This window comes from Theobroma cacao, chromosome 1, assembly GCF_053813885.1.
Source record: "Theobroma cacao isolate CCN51 chromosome 1, ASM5381388v1, whole genome shotgun sequence".
Taxonomy (NCBI): domain Eukaryota; kingdom Viridiplantae; phylum Streptophyta; class Magnoliopsida; order Malvales; family Malvaceae; genus Theobroma; species Theobroma cacao.
In genome coordinates, this window is record NC_142639.1 from 18,177,164 (window position 1) to 18,192,906 (window position 15,743).

Consider the following 15,743-nt stretch of genomic DNA (forward strand, 5'->3'; position numbering starts at 1 on the left):
CCTTAACCCTACTTTTTCATGTCTAACTTTGGAATCTCTTCCAAAGAGGAAGGTCTGCACGAAAAATTGTTTGAAGTGATTTCCAAGCCAGGCTATTTTTCTCATTGCCACTGCATTCAATGAGAATGAATGAAAGTTTCGGGCATTCAATCCTGTAATCATATATGTGAATGTGTGAAGTTTAAAAACTTCATCATTTTTTCTAAATAAAAATTATATTTTATTAAAAATTATTGTTTTTTTATATATCTGGATGGAATTTTTTAGACTCAAAAAGCAAGTGATATAATAGAAAATAGAGTATGGTTTCCACGAAAAATGGTATCAAAATCTTTTGCTAAGTACTAAAGTTAGTATAACCTAATCTTATTCAAACAATCAATTTTAAAGCTATTGAAAACTAAATTAACTAAAATTAAAAACAAGAATTGCAATTTAAATATAATTAATCAATCAAACATGACATAGAATTACAATATCTCCTCAGCACTTCATTTGAATCTCTTTTACTCTCTTATTACTTGTTAGATAGCTGAATTATTAACCTAGAGTTTAATGTATTTATAAGTCTTCGTCGAAGTTCTTATAAAAATATCTTTCTCAACTAATTCACTATATGTCTATGCAAGTTGCAATTAAGAAAGACTCATTAAGCTTATATTTCAATTATAGCTATATATGACATGCAAGTGTATGTCTACTTCACATGTGAATCAAATCAATCATCTCATGTAACTGATATTGAACATATGTTATTTTATCCAAGACTTATACTAAACTCTCTCTCTCAATTCCGTTTAAGTTACCTTATCAACATGGGCAAACCCACGTTCATGGGAGTGGAGTGGTGTCACATGACACCACTCAATTTAAAAGAATATTTATTTATTATATTATTTTTTTAGAGTTTTATATATTTAATAATACTATTGAATCCATTAATTTTTTTTTGCAATTTTGTAGGAAGTGGGCTCAAAAGGTAGATTTTATTAAAAAATTTATATATAATAATATTTAAATATTCTTTTTAAAAAATAATATTTAAATATTATCAAAAAGTAGATTTATCAGAAAATAATTTATATATTAATATTTAAATACTACATGGAAAGATAAAAATTTTTTTTTTCTATAATTTAAGATTTTATTAAAAAAGTCAAAATCTATACTACTTTTCCTCTTCAAAAATTCAAATCCTACTTTTAAGACCTACAGTGACTTTTCTCTTCTCGGTCCTTTGGTTTATTTGCTAGCAAAACTTGCATTGATCTTACTAGTTGCAGCAGTGTTAGTTGAAAAAACTTTTTCAGCAATGAAATTTATAAAGCACAAGTTATGCAATCAAATGAGTCATGAGTGGATGAATGATTGCTTGGTGACAAATATTGAAAAAAATGTATTTGATAGTGTTTTTATTGATGTTATCATGCAACGTTTTCAAAATATGAAAAATTGTCATGGACAATTATAGTTTTTGTAAATATTTTTACTTTGAAGAATTATATGAATATACTAAATTTACATTTTCTTTAATTTAATGTTAAAGCTTCTAATTTATAGATTTTAACATATTTATTTTTTATTTATTATTATTTTAATTGTGACACCACTCAAGAAAATTCCTAGGTTCGCCCTTGCCTATCAGTTTAATTGGTGGTTAATCAATCAGATGCATTAAGAATAGGATTGAAATAAACAATTCAAACACTATCAATCTATAGAAAGAAAAATTTTTTTATTATCAACCAATTGCATGCTGCCATGTGGATTTAATAACCATGTAATTAATTATAAAATAATTAATTTATTGGTTGGATTATTTTAAAGACATATAGTTGAAGCAATCCACCTATTGGTAGATAATTTTTTGACCAATCAAAAATTAGTTATTGGTCATCCAATTTATCTATAAATAAATCAAAATAATTTAGAGATAATATTTATATTTTGGACCAATCAAAAATTAGTTATTGGTCATCCAATTTATCTCTAAATAAATCAAGATAATTTAGAGATAATATTCATATTTTTGACCAATCAAAATTTAATTATTGGTCATTTAATTTATCTCTAATAATTATATTAATTTAGAGATAAAAGTCAAATGGGATTATTTAATTTATCTCTAAATAAATTGAGATAATTGGGAGAAAATACCTAACTTCGGTCAATCAAAATTCAAGGACTTAAGGTCTGACCAATCAAAAGACTTTTAATGAGTCATCATGATTTATCTCTAAATAAATTAAAATAATTTAGAGATAATTCAAAGAGATTATATTCTCATCAAAGTCTCTCACCAAACATTATAAATAAGGGGCTCCCTTTAGCCATTTGCATTCATTCGGAGGCATTCGAAGATTAGGAGCATTTGAAGATTGAGAACATTTCAGAGATCAAGAAGAATAGAAGATTTCTAAAGTGAAGATCAAGCAAAAACGAAGTTCGTGATCAAGCGGCAATTAAGTTCATGATCAAGCGACAACGAAGTTCGTGATCAAGATATCAAGTGAAGTTCGTGATCAAGATCAAGTGTTCGTGATCAAGATTAAGTCGTGAAGACCCTTGAAGTGAAGATCAAGTGTTCGTGATCAAGATTAAGTTGTGAAGACCCTTGAAGCGAAGCGAAGATCAAGCAAGTTCGTGATCAAGACTAAGTCCAAGTTCGTGACTCTTGAAGATGAATTGAAGAAATTAATCAGAGGAATTTCCAGAGATCATCACTCACATCATCAAATATTTGTATTTGTCTCATAATTTTCAAGTCAAGAAATTTCAACGAGAAATTTGTGTGTACAAATTTCTGGCACACCTAGTGGGACAATCTCTGCCTCTCATCTTCTTTCTTCAAGCAAATCTCTAAATATCTCCAAGTTGAAATGGCTCCTAAGAAGAATCTCACCAATAAACCTGTTGTCAAGCCTGCTAGAGCGAATCCTGCAGTCTTTCCAACCTCATCATCAAGCACAGATGTTCTAACACATCCATACTGTACTTAGAGAAAGATAGAAGCTCTTACTAAATTGTATGAGCAAACCCTCTCAATCCTCAACCAAAATTCTTTGTATGATGCTTCTTCCCCAAGTTTTGAAGAAGCCTCTACTATGCAACTTGCTCATTCCAAAGGATCAAGTACCAATCAACTCAAGGAACAGGATGGCTACTCAAGCAGTAGCTTAGTTTCATCATCCCCTCGCCAAAGTTCTTCGTCAAAAGTTGATTCTGGAATGATGGTTGTCATGACAACTGGAACAACATTTCTAGAAGAACAAGTTGCACTTCTTGCGAAGACTGTGGAATCTCTAACAACAAGCATCAGAGAAAAGGATGAACAAATTGCCTCAATGATGGCAAAAATTAATAGCTTTACTGGAAAGGCGCCAATGGATCTTGGCCAAAATCAATGCTAAGATAATAAGGAGAATTCCACTGTGGAAGTGGAAAATAATCTCCAACAAAAATCTAATGAAGTGGTCACCACTAACCAATTAAAGGAATTCATCAAGGAAGCCATTAAGGAATAGGTGGAGAATGTCTCTCAACCTTCATACACTTATGCCAAGCCATATTCTCAAAGGATTGATAGCATGAGGATGCCACCAAACTATCAACCACCAAAGTTCCAACAGTTGGATGGTAAAGGAAATCCTCGTCAACATGTTGCACACTTCGTAGAAACTTGTAACAACGCTGGCACTTATGGTGATCTTATGGTGAAGCAGTTTGTTCGCTCTTTAAAGGGCAATGCCTTTGATTGGTACACAGACTTAGAGCCTGGGATGATTGATAATTGGGAGCAATTAGAACATGAGTTCCTTAATTGCTTCTATAGCACTCGACGTGTGGTAAGCATGATTGAACTTACAAGTTCGTGCCAATGGAAAGATGAGCCTGTGATTGATTATATCCATAAGTAGAGAAATCTCAGTCTTAATTGCAAAAAGTGACTGTCGAGTCCTTAGCTCTTGATATGTGCATCCAAGGGATGAATTCGGGTTTATGCTATATTCTTCAAGGCATTAAGTCTAAAACTTTTGAGGAATTAGCTACTTGTGCTCATGACATGGAATTAAATATGTTAGTAGTTGGAAATTAAGGACCTCCAGTGCAAGAGCCAAGGAAAGGTAAGCAAGATGTCCGTAAAGGGGGTAAAGCTTTGACAGATAAAGGTGAAGGAAAACATTTGATGATTGTAAATACCAAGCCTATCAAGGTGACTGCCAATTCAAAGAAAACCCAAGAAACGAAGCTTGGTCCCTCACAAGATAAAAAGAAAGTGTTTTTGAAAGAAAGACAAGAGAAAAAGTATCCTTTCCCTGACTCAAACATCACAGGAATGTTGGAAGAGCTTTTGAAAGCTAAGCTCATTCAATTGCCAGAGATGAAGCGATTGGAAGAAGCTGATCGAGAAAATGACCCCAACTACTGCAAGTACCATTGTTTAATTGGTCACCCCATAAAAAAATGTTTTGTCTTTAAAGACAAAATCATGGGTTTATACCAAGATGGGAAAATTGAGTTTGAAGAAGAAATGGCTATGGCAAATGTAGCATCAGCAACCAACATACTTTCTCCACTTAATGTGTGGAGTAAGATAAAATTTGGATCCTTCGACTATATAATGCTCACTTCGAATGTCGAAGAAACATCCAATCCTCAAGATAATGGGGGCAAGGCTTGTAGTTCTACAAGTGAGGATCCAGACAATGAAGGATGGATTTTAGTCACTCATCGGAGAAGAGGAAAGAAAAGTCCTCCTAAGGATAAGCAAGCACCAAGAAGATCCAAAATGGTGAAACAACCATTTAGGAAGGTGATGCCAAAGGTGATGTCGAGGAAAATAAGTATGGGCAAGTGTGAAAATTCAATGGTGCAAAGGCCTAGACGACCAATCACCTTGAATGATTTCATGCCAATGCAATTCAAAAATCAAAATCCAATTCCCACATCATGTTTCCAAATTGATGAAGATGTTGGGAATGAATAAAAAATTAAGTTCGATTCTAATTCCTTTTATGGTGCAAAAATTACATTTTCTGATGAAGACTTATTGTTGGGGTCTACCCCTCATAATCGGCCTCTTTTTGTTCAAGGATATAGTCGTGAACAAAAGATCAATCGAATCCAAATAGATGATGCATCTGTTGTCAACTTATTCCCATTCAAAACAATGAAAGAGCTTGGGATACCTCTTGACGAATTATTGAAAAGTCGCTTGATGATCCAAGGTTTCAATCTTGAAGGGCAAAGAACTATAGGAAAAGTTAAACTTCAACTTCTCATTGATGATATGGAATCCAATCCATTATTTCATGTGATTGATGCTAACACAACATACAACATGTTGTTAGGGTGACCTTGGATACATCAAAATGGTGTAATATCATCGACACTTCACCAATGCTTCAAATATTGTAGAAATGGTCAAGTGAAGACAGTCATAGCGAATGCTAAGCCATTTACTACAGCAGAGGCACATTTGGTTGATGCTAAATTTTATTTGGAAAGTACTTTTGTAGAAGAGGTACAATCTAAAGGCGATCAGGGAAATGATGAAGGACAATCACCAAGGGAAAAGGGAAAGAAACCGTTTTTGTGTACAAAGGAAAATAATGATCTTATTGAAGGCTTAAAAATTTGACTTTGCCACTCACTAGTTTAGAAGAGTCAAAATTCACTAAGTCTCCATTGAAGGGATTTGTAAGGCCAACAAAAGGGCCATTAGTTAAACACGATGATTTTCCCTCTCAAAGAGCTAATGGTTTTGACCCTAATGCTTATAAGCTCCTAATAAGGGCTGGCTACAAGCAAGAAGAAGTTTTTAAGTTGGTACACAAGCCTAGTGAACCAACCAAAGAAACTTCACAAGATTCTTCCAAGAATCGTAAAGCTTGGGAAAAAAAGACAAATGTTGTCAAAGCTACAAAATCAGGATTCGGATTTGCACCCTTAAAGTTGAAGATTCATAAAGAAACTTCAAGATATATAATGATTGAAGAAGTCGTGATGAAGAAGATACCCCAGTGGAGTCATCTAGACTTTCAATTTTCAATCGCTTGGGCACAGCCACAACTGGAACTTCAATTTTTGATCGATTAAACATGCCTTCAAATCGAGGTTCAGTGTTTAATCGTATCAAGAAAAATTATACAAAAGGGACTTCAAGAGATTCCATCAGTTCAAAGCTAAAAAGAAAACCCTCACAAAAGAGGAATAAAAAGAGCCTTATGACACAAGAATTAAAGGATTTTCATAGCATCATCCCTTCACGAATGAAAAGAAAAAGTGAATGAATTGCAACAAATGATGAAACATTAGAAGATGCACTATCATTGTGACTAAACAAGTCTCATCTTCAAAAGAGGAAGAGCAAGAAGAAATGGAGATCTTCACATGTAATCACGTGTCTATAATAGAAAGTGATGAAAAATATGAAGAAAAAGATATCCAATAGGCTCCTCCATCATTAGAGGAAGGAAATCGACCTACAATTGATGAATTAAAAGAAGTTAACATAGGCACTACAGAAGATCCTCATCCAATCTTCATAAGTACTAATTTAACTTTTGAAGAGGAAAAGTCTTATCTTGACCTTTTGACAAGGTATTGAGATGTCTTTGCATGGACTTACAAAGAAACGCTAAGATTGGACCCTAAAGTTGCTGTGCATCATCTAGCAGTAAAGAAAGGCGTTCGACCCATTAAACAAGCTCAATGATGTCTTCACCTTAACTTGATTCCCCAAATAGAGGCTGAAGTCAATAAACTCATTGAGGCTGGCTTTATTCGAGGAGTCAAATACCCTACTTGGATCTCTAATATTGTTCTAGTTAGAAAGAAGAATGGCCAAATTCGAGTTTACGTGGATTTTCGAGACTTGAACTATGCTTGCTCAAAGGATGATTTTCCTCTCCCTTTGACAGAAATAATGGTGGATGTAACAACTGGTCATGAGGTTTTATCTTTTATGGATGGCTCCTCTGGTTATAATCAAATTCATATGGATCCAAAGGACGAAGAGCTCACTACATTTCGAACTCTTAAAGGAATATACTGTTACAAAGTTATGCCTTTTGGGTTAAAGAATGTAGGCGCCATTTATCAAAGAGCAATGCAAAAGATTTTCGATGATATGCTACATAGGAATGTTGAATGCTATGCGGATGATTTGGTGGTTAAGTCCAAAAAGAGGGTCGATCATCTTGAAGATCTTCACCAAGTATTCGAGAGATTATGTCGATATCAATTGAGGATGAATCCCTTAAAGTGTGCCTTTGGAGTATCTTTGGGAAAATTTTTGGGATTCATAGTATGCCATCGTGGGATTGAAATTGATCAATCAAAAATAGATGCAATCATAAAAATGCCTGAGCCAAGTAATCTCCACAAACTTAAACGTTTTCAAGGAAGATTGGTTTATATTCGATGGTTCATATCCAACTTGGCGGGTAGATGTTAACCATTTAGTCGATTGATAAAAAAGGATACGCCTTTTGTTTGGGATAAGTCTGTAGTAATGCTTTTAAAAGCATAAAGTCTTATCTATTAAGGCCTTCAGTTTTAAGGGCTCCTATACCAGGACGTCCATTGATCCTCTATATTGTGGCACAAGAACACTCTTTAGGAGCACTTTTGGCACAACAAAATGATGAAGGAAAGGAAAGTGCGCTTTATTACCTTAGTAGAATTCTTAATGGTGCAGAATTAAATTATTCTCCCATTGAGAAGACATGCTTAGCATTGATGTTTACAATTAAGAAATTAAGACATTATTTGCAAGCTCATTCTGTTCATTTAATTTCATGAGCAGATCCCCTCAAGTATCTTATGTCAAAATTAGTGCTTAGTGGGAGGTTGGCAAAATGGGCTCTTTTGTTACAAGAGTTCGACATCACATATATCCCTCAAAAGGCTGTCAAGGGACAAGCACTTTCAGATTTTCTTGCAGACTATCTAATTCCAGATGATTGGAAATTCTCTGAAGACCTCCCTGATGAAGATGTTCTCTACATTGAAATCCCTAAGCCATGGAATCTATACTTTGATGGAGCAGCTCGACAAGATGGGGTAAGTGCAGGAGTCATCTTTATTACCCCAGAAGGAGAAGTATTACCTTACGCATTTACTCTCATCAAAAATTATTCTAATAATATGGCAGAATACCAAGCCTTGATCATAAGTTTGGAGATGGCAGTGGATATGCAAATCACTCAACTTAAGGTGTTTGGAGATTCTAAGTTGGTTATAAACCAAGTCTTTACACTTTATGAAGTTAAAAAGCCCGAGCTCTTGCCATATGTCAACTATGTTAAGAAACTTTTGAAGTGGTTTGACAAAGCCAGCATGGAACATGTGCTTAGAAAAGAAAATAGACAAGCAGATTCTTTGGCTAATTTAGCGTCAGCAATTGCATCACCAAATACAGAATTAAAAGTGCATCTTTGCAAGCGATGGATCATACCACCAATCACTCTAGGTGAAGAAGTCGACTTAGAGTCTAATATTGTCTCAGTCCTTGAAGGGGGAAAAGAAGATTGGCAACAGTCGTTGATTGACTACTTGGAGCATGGGAAGCTTCCTAATGATTGAAGACATAAAACCAAAATAAAACATCGAGCTCCTCGATTTATTTAGTTCAAGGGTACACTCTATCGTCGTTCCTTTGACGGAGTTTTTCTTCGTTGTTTAGGAGATGAAGAAGCATACAAGGCTTTACAAGAAGCTCACTCAGGAATTTGTGGGGCGCATCAATCTGGAGCCAAGTTGCACTTCCAAATCAAAAGAATGGGGTACTATTGGCCAACAATGGTGAAGGATAGCATGGACTATGCTAAAAGATGTCAAGCATGTCAATTTCATGCTAATTTCATTCATCAGCCCCCTAAGCCACCCCACCCAACGGTTACATCTTGGCCATTTGATGCTTGGGGACTCGATTTGGTTGGACCACTACCTAAAAGTTCCACAGGGCATCTCTACATACTCGCAGCCACAAACAACTTTTCAAAGTGGGTGGAAGCAGCATCTTATCGAGAAGTAAAGAAAGAAACTGTTGCTACCTTCATTAGAACAAATATCATTTATCGTTCTGGTGTGCCACAATGCATCATAACTGATAATGGAAAACAGTTCACAATGGAGAAGTTATGTGCACAATTTAACTTCAAGCAATATAATTCTTCCATGTACCATGCACCAGCAAATGGGTTAGTAGAAGCTTTTAACAAGACTTTGTGCAATCTTTTCAAGAAAGTTGCTAATCGCGTAAAAAAAGATTGGCCAAAGAAAATAGAAGAAGCTTTATGGGCTTATCATACAACATTTCGTACACCTACTCAAGCAACTCTATATTCGCTTGTTTATGGTGTGGAAGCTGTCCTCCCATTAGAGCGTCAAATTCCATCATTGAGAATTGCCATTCAAGAAGGTCTTTCAAATGAAGATAATGTTCGCCTACGCCTTGAAGAACTTGAAGCGTTGGATGAGAAAAGGTTGGAAGCACAACAATGCTTGGAATGTTATCAAGCTCGATTGTCCAAAGCTTTCAACAAGAAAGTTAAACCATGATCATTCCAAGTGGGAGATTTAGTTCTTGCATTGCAAAGACCCATAAACACTACACATCGTATGGGTAACAAGTTCTTCTTAAAGTGGGATGGACCATATGTTGTTCAAGAAGTCTACACTAATGACGCATACAAAATTGTTGATCAAGAAGGAGTAAGAGTTGGCCCAATTAATGGCAGATTCTTGAAATGTTACTATGCTTGAAGATCAGATGCTCCTCAACAAGAGCTTAAATTGCATCAAAAAAAAAAAAAGCCTGCTAAGTTGAAAATCCTTAATAGGACTACTTAGGCAAAAGTTAAGGCAAAAAAAAAAAAAAGAGCTTGCTAAGTTGAAAATCCTTAACAAGATGACTTAGGCAAAAGTTAAGGTAAAAAAAAATAATAAATATGAACTACGTTATGACTTGATCCTTCTTCGTATGAGGAGGTACGTAGGTAGCTTGGTCCCATTGCCAAGTTTAGTCACACCATAAAAAAAAATCTCTTGCATCAACCATGGCTCAATTCTTTATGATGATGAAACTACCAAGATAAAAGATCAAAGAATAAATCAAGTTTGTACTTCTCCGTCAAGTTATGTGATTCAATCAATTAAATTGCAAGTGAAACAAATTGCAATCTCAAGTTGAATTGTTTTGAAGTTCAATTGGTGTCTAAGAAAATTTGTAGAACATAAAGTACCTTTAAGGTTTCATAGGATTATCTTTTAAATTCCTTCACAAGTAAAGAAAAAGCAATAAGTGAAGGAAATTGATTTTTATTGCTAATTCGAAATGCATTACAATGTGAAAGGATATTTTGAAGGTCTAAATCCTAGAAAAAAAAAAGGCGCTACATGAATAAGGAAGTAATCAAATCAAGGCTTTTACTTGAAATTCTGTAGCTTTTCTCGAGAAGATTCCAACATATGCTGCATCGATTTTAAGGAATTAACTTCACTTTCATTCAAAATAGGAGAAGACTTGATGGAAGCTATCTCTTCATTAATCTTGAAGATATTGATTTCCTTCCTTTGCATCCCTTCTGAAGATTAATCTCGTATTTCTTGTGATACAAAACATTCAATTCATTTTTAAGATTTGTCAACTCAATTTGCTAATCGTTGACATGCCCAACAAATTTGGTCAAGTTTTTGAAGCTCTTTAGTTTGATCTTTTTGTAAACGTACTACTGAAGGATGGTTCAATGTCAATAAATTTGCGAACTTGTCCAAAATATTCTTCAACTATGTTCTTCAATGAGGACGAATCAACAAATTCGCTGTGGGAAGAAACAACCTCTTCTTCATATCTTCATTTTTTGGAGACAATGAGAAGATCTTTGTAATCCTTAAAGTATACCATGGTGATTCTAAATTGTGTGCTATTATAAAGAGCACCTCCCAAGGATCAACAAGTGCTATTATAAAGAGCACCCTCAGAGGATAATAAATTATGTGCTAGAATAAAGAGCACCTCCCAAGGATCAACAAGTGCTATGCTAAAGAGCACCCTCTAAGGATAATAAATTGTGTGCTATTTTAAAGAGCACCCCTCAAGGATCAATAAGTGCTATTATAAAGAGCAACCTCCGAGAATAGCAAATTGCGTGCTATTGTAAAGAGCACTACTTCTCCCACTTCAATTTAAACTTGCTTTGATTATAGGCTGACAAATTTGAGATTTAACTGTCAAAAGAATATCAAATTATTAGTCTAAATTAGCAATTTATTAAAAAAAATCTAAAGAAAAAAAAGTTGAAGCAAAAAAAAAAATCATGGTAATGTGGGATTTTTTTTAGCAAGGCAATCTATGATTGTACGTGCAGGAAATTGATGGGAAAATATTGGCCAATTCTTGACGTTTTTAATGTTTGCCTATAACGTGGCAAATAAATGGTGGATTATCATGGTAATGGAAACAATGGTGGCTTGCATGCTTTTAATGGAAAATAAATGGTAGCTTGTAGGATTTTAGCATGCAAAATAATGAAAGCTTGTGGCTTAACGTGGCAAGTGCTTGCATGAGTTTCTTGCATGACAATTGAAACTTGTCAAGTTAGCATAATTTTGGGCATGGCCATTATAACGTGCCAATGGTGTTTTTAGCATAATAATTTGCAATTGCTTGGCAATTTGCATGGATCAAAAGTGTGGCAAAATAATATTTGCATAATTTGAAATGTAGCAAGGAAAATTTGCAATCGGTTTACCATGTAAACAAAATAAGATTTGAAAAAGTAAAGATGCTTTTACCAACAAGAAGTAGGCAACTTTTACTTAACGTTGGGGAGATCTTGAATTTGCTAGTCTTCAGCTATGAATTGGTGCATGAACTGAAGCAATCGCAACTAGAATATTGTGGATTCCAATATTTTGATGTGCAGAAAATTAACAAGGGAATTCCCTTTTTATAGAGTAAAAAGACAAAGTCCTTGTTGATTAAGGAATGTAATCCTAATTGCAATATACTTCTTTAAATAGTTTTATTGCAATATACCTCTTTCAAAATTATAGCCTTATTGCAATATACTTCTTCAAATAGTTTTATTGCAATATACATCTTCCAAGATTATAATTCTCTTACCTATGAGTAAGCATAATTCAAATTTAATTTGGATTGCAAGTATACCAAGGCACATTAGGATTTTAAGAAATCCTAGAAATTTTAAAATTTCAAGACTTGTCCACTTGTCACATTCAAAATCATGTTTGAACAAGTCTTGAGGGGGCATTTGTAGAAAGAGAAAAAAAATATTTATTATCAGCCAATTGCATGCCGCCATGTGGATTCAATAACCATGTAATTAATTATAAAATAATTAATTTATTGGTTGGATTATTTTAAAGACATATAGTTGAATCAATCCACCTATTGGTAGATAATTTTTTGACCAATCAAAAATTAGTTATTGGTCATCCAATTTATCTCTAAATAAATCAAAATAATTTAGAGATAATATTTATATTTTTGACCAATCAAAAATTAGTTATTGGTCATCCAATTTATCTCTAAATAAATCAAGATAATTTAGAGATAATATTCATATTTTTGACCAATCAAAATTTAATTATTGGTCATTTAATTTATCTCTAATAATTATATTAATTTAGAAATAAAAGTCAAATGGGATTATTTAATTTATCTCTAAATAAATTGAGATAATACCTAACTTCGACCAATCAAAATTCAAGGATTTAAGGTCTGGCCAATCAAAAGACCTTTAATGAGTCATCATGATTTATCTCTAAATAAAATAAAATAATTTAGAGATAATTCCAAGAGATTACATTCTCTTCAAAGTCTCCCACCAAATATTATAAATGGGGGGCTCCCCCAAGCCATTTTCACTCATTCGGAGGCATTCGAAGATTAGGAGCATTTGAAGATTGAGAACATTTCAGAGATCAAGAAGAATAGAAGATTTCTGAAGTGAAGATCAAGCAAAAACGAAGTTCGTGATCAAGCGAAAATGAAGTTCGTGATCAAGCGACAACGAAGTTCGTGATCAAGATATCAAGCGAAGTTCGTGATCAAGATCAAGTGTTCGTGATCAAGATTAAGTCGTGAAGACCTTTGAAGCGAAGATCAAGTGTTCATGATCAAGATTAAGTCGTGAAGACCCTTGAAGCAAAGATCAAGCAAGTTCGTGATCAAGACTAAGTCCAAGTTCGTGACTCTTGAAGACGAATTGAAAAAATTAATTAGAGGAATTTCCAGAGATCATCACTCACATCATCAAATATTTGTATTTGTCTCATAATTTTCAAGTCAAGAAATTTCGATGAGAAATTTGTGTGTACACAATCATAAGCAAAAGAAAGTATTAAAAATTCAAACTACATATTAGGTTCAATTGCAATTCTAAATAAGAATTTAGTTCCTCATAACTCCTAGAAACATTATCGAAAAAAGTTTAATTATCAACATAAAACAAAGAAAGTATAAAAGAAAGAAAGAAGAAAAGAAAACTAGAACTTGTCAGGTCTTCGATCTTCAATCTTTAAAAGTTTTTCCTTACTTTCTTACATGCTTAATGGCTCTTTTTCTTCAAAAAACCCTTAGTTTTAATTTGTCTTTTAATTGCCTTAAAAGTGCCTTTAAATAAGCTCAAAAAATACCTAATTAGAGTCAAATCCAAAATCAGAATGTCCGAGATATTGTGTTGATGCCGCAACCTCACTATCCTGATGTTACAGTGCCTAACTTGCTGTCTTCTAGTACGTTCTCTACTACACTCGATCAACTTGTGATGTGATTTTCTCCTCGATCTGGTCCAAACTTGTAACGACCGTTCCTCGACCATTACCGATGTTCGAGACTTGTGGGTAAAGTCACCAAATCCCGAACAAGCCTTACTAGAAATACCCATTAGCTCACTATATACAATCACCATTCCATATTAGTGCTTAAACCATATACTTTTGTATCATAACTTTAATCATAATTATAATAATCGATTCAATCTTTAAAACATATAATCATAAGTATACATAATGAGGTCTAAAGTCGCTAGTTTAATACTTATACCAAGGCCGCTATCCATTTACAATTAAATAAACAAAGTGTTACGACTCGACTTCTAGCAGTGAAGTGACTTGGAATGAAATGCTATGAGATGCCTTTATTTATCTACGAGGGACCATAAGTGCCAATGATTGCACGCTAGGCCAATCACTATCTACAAAAGGAAAATAAGGGGGTGAGTCTCACAGACTCAGTGATTATCGACTTCATGAGCAGGGAGAAGATGGGAAACAAGCAATAAGCATATCATTTGAATGATAAAACCAGAATATAAAACGTAAATCTTATAAACCAAACCACAAGGAGGATATTTGTGCCTTGTAAAAATAATATTGTAAAATCATAATACAATGCTTTCTTTGGCAAAACAGTGCTGAAAATAAGTGTAACAGAAAGAGTTTCAATCACCAGAAACATCATTGCCATCAAAATATGAAGAACAGTATAAAGGTAAGCATGCTCCCAAAATGTGTGGCATGTAAACAAATCAAAGTGTACGGCCACCTAAATCAACTCATGTTTGTCAAGTAAGCACTGAAAGCTTTTATTTAAACAATGGGAGCTGCAAAGAAAATCTTAACTCTCCACCATGCAAGAGAGCACGCGTTGAAAACTCACAAGGCTTTCTAGTAGGAAAGTATAATATCAACACATGGAACCACTTCCATGTAATAACAATCTGGGAGTCTTACTCCACCGGATTCCCATAGCCATGGCAGTCTCGACTATGTTGGTCGATATCAGAGAATCAAGTGATCGCTACCGCGCATATCTGGGAGTCTCACTCTACCGGATCACTTGTGGCCTAGCCACGTATACATATCACAAGTCATGGCCCCTACCACACCTAACTGCCCGTCGGTGACCTAAAGGTTCTCTAGCTAGAGCTCACTCATGCACGAGGGTCACACTTAACTGAAGTGATAGTCGGCCTACCCTCGACGCACTTGGTTTGTCAAAACCATTTTCAAAATCAAATCGAGGTTTCTAAGTCTTTTGCTTAAAACCATTTGAAAACAAGGTTCTATAAACTTTCAAATTACTTTTCACATAAAAAGGCATGGTGTATTCTCTTATACAAAGATCGAACTAAAACCGGTGCTAAAAACTTGCATTTTAAATCATTTAACTATTTCATTTAAACTATGCATATCACCCACAAATACAAGGCACAGATTTTGAATGCAAAACAGTATAAAAGGCTTGTTTCTCAGTTTCTAAAACACTTTACGTATGTAGCTCATCTATAGATATATCCAAAACAATTTTCAAAACAACTTGCATCCATAATTTCCTATGAGTTCTACCAGCTCATGCTTTCCACAATAATAGTGTATATATCATTATAAAACCATTTAGAAATCACCTATCGAAGTTAACAACTCATGATTTCCACAATTACATTTAATGAAATACGGCAACGTTTACAAAACGTATAACATTATATAGCTATGGAAATTTTGAAATAGGCACCCCCCATTCACCTTACAATAACGGGACGCTTCGTCGCTATTGATTCGGGTGCGTATCTCGCTATTTTTACTTACCGGTCACTCGTTACCTTGCCCAGTACGACACCACGGCAAACTTTCCTAGCAACAAATTAAACTCAATACATTTAGTGTACATCATTTCCACTTCTCTTTCTCATTCAATCATGAATCCTCAT